We start from the raw sequence: 1,787 nt of genomic DNA, 5'->3' as shown, positions 1-1,787 counted from the left end.
ATGTTCCTTTGATGTAAATATCATCACCTTTAACCATGTTCCACTACAACATTTATATCTATCATCAAATCCGAAAAACAACTATTTTGCAGTTGTGCAAGGCTATCGTTTCTCAAGCCAAAAACAAAGGAAAAGTTTCAAACTTTACATGGTTCAAAATTTTTTAACGGCTCCTTTCAAAATCACCACCTTTAACTCAAATCAACAAAAATACAACTTTTTAAACCTTAAAAACAGCCCCATGAACAGAAAGAGTTCATGGTTTCAAAATAACTTTCTAAGCTCAAGAAAATATCTATTTAGAGTTTTGAACATAACAAGAGTTAGGAAGATTTTTAGAACATTTCAACGGTTGAAAATGTTTATAACATACATATAAATATTATACTAAAATTTCATAAACATCTAATGGTTAGATCTTAAGAAGATGAAAAATCAAAATGAAGAACTAAGAAGAACTACCTTAAGAGTTCTTAAAATTCTAAAGTGTAAAGAGAAAATGCCAAGGGTTTCCTCCTAAGCTAGGTGTTGGCTTTTAAGGACAATAAATCAGATTTGAGAGTGGGTAAATACCAATGGTTTCTTCCAAAAAGTTGATGTGTAAGAGGTAGATGAGTGATTTAAGAGATTTTGTGTAAGAGGATATGTACTTTTGCTTGTTCCACAAGCAAGCCTCTTACATGAAAGCGATGTGACATTTTTGGTGAAACATTCGTGAATAAACCATGCTCGATTATTGTCGGCTAATACTTGGTCGGATATTAAAATCTCCCGACTTCGGTTTACGGTTAGAAATTCGGAATGAAAAATATTTAAAAATGCATTCTGGACAAACTTCATGTCTATCTTGACTCGAAATAATATCTCAAATCCAATGGCGCAATCGGAATTCGATTCCGAGTTACGGAACTAAAAAACACGTTAATGGGCCGAATTCGGGCGAATTTGGGCCTGACAGCAATTCAAAAACTTTCCATCACAGAGAATTACGAAAATTTACCACAAAATCGAAAATTACAAAAAAGGACTAACACTCAACTATGGTTTAGTCTAATTCAATACTGATTAATTTTTAAAATTAATCGTTTTAAAAATAAATAATTAATAAAACATACACATAAAATTCACGGTGTTACAGAAGGAGACCTTGTGCAACACTTAGCTCTATTGGCTGATGCTGAATGTTGAAAGGTTATTTTGGGGGAATGGTTTTCCCCCTCAATAAATCGTCCTAGCAGTAGTGCCAATTTGTTGAAAGCGGAAATTCCCTCATTCGGTGTGTTTCCTTTTTATTTGATTAAGTAAGTGAACTCAGTTTTATTCTTTGGTCGCCATCTCGGCTTTGTTGAAATAAATTCCAACGCCGGTATAATGGTTTCAACAATATTCCAGTTACAACTTACTTCTAATAATCATGTGAATAAGTTATTCCTTCTTTGCCCCATCTCGGCTTTGTTAGAATAAATTCTAACGCCGGTACAATGGTATCGAAGAAATCCCCTATTACATAATTATTAAGTACCTTTAAATACCATCTCGCTTTTGTGGAAAAAATTCTAACATCAGTTTAATGGTATTCTAATGTACAAAAGTGATGAATAGTTAGTTGTTAGAAACAAATAAATAAATAAAGAACAAAAGAATAATAAATTTAAGTGATCTTTATTTATTTACTCTCTTTCAGGTTTCGTTTATTAACAAACCAAACTTCTTCCTTAAGGAAGGTTGGTATTAAAGAATAAATAAATTTCTGAAAGTAAATAACAATAAATAAAAGTTAGTAAGTT

Source organism: Lupinus angustifolius, chromosome LG08, assembly GCF_001865875.1.
Source record: "Lupinus angustifolius cultivar Tanjil chromosome LG08, LupAngTanjil_v1.0, whole genome shotgun sequence".
Classification (NCBI taxonomy): Eukaryota; Viridiplantae; Streptophyta; class Magnoliopsida; order Fabales; family Fabaceae; genus Lupinus; species Lupinus angustifolius.
Note: the sequence above shows the minus strand (reverse complement) of the source record.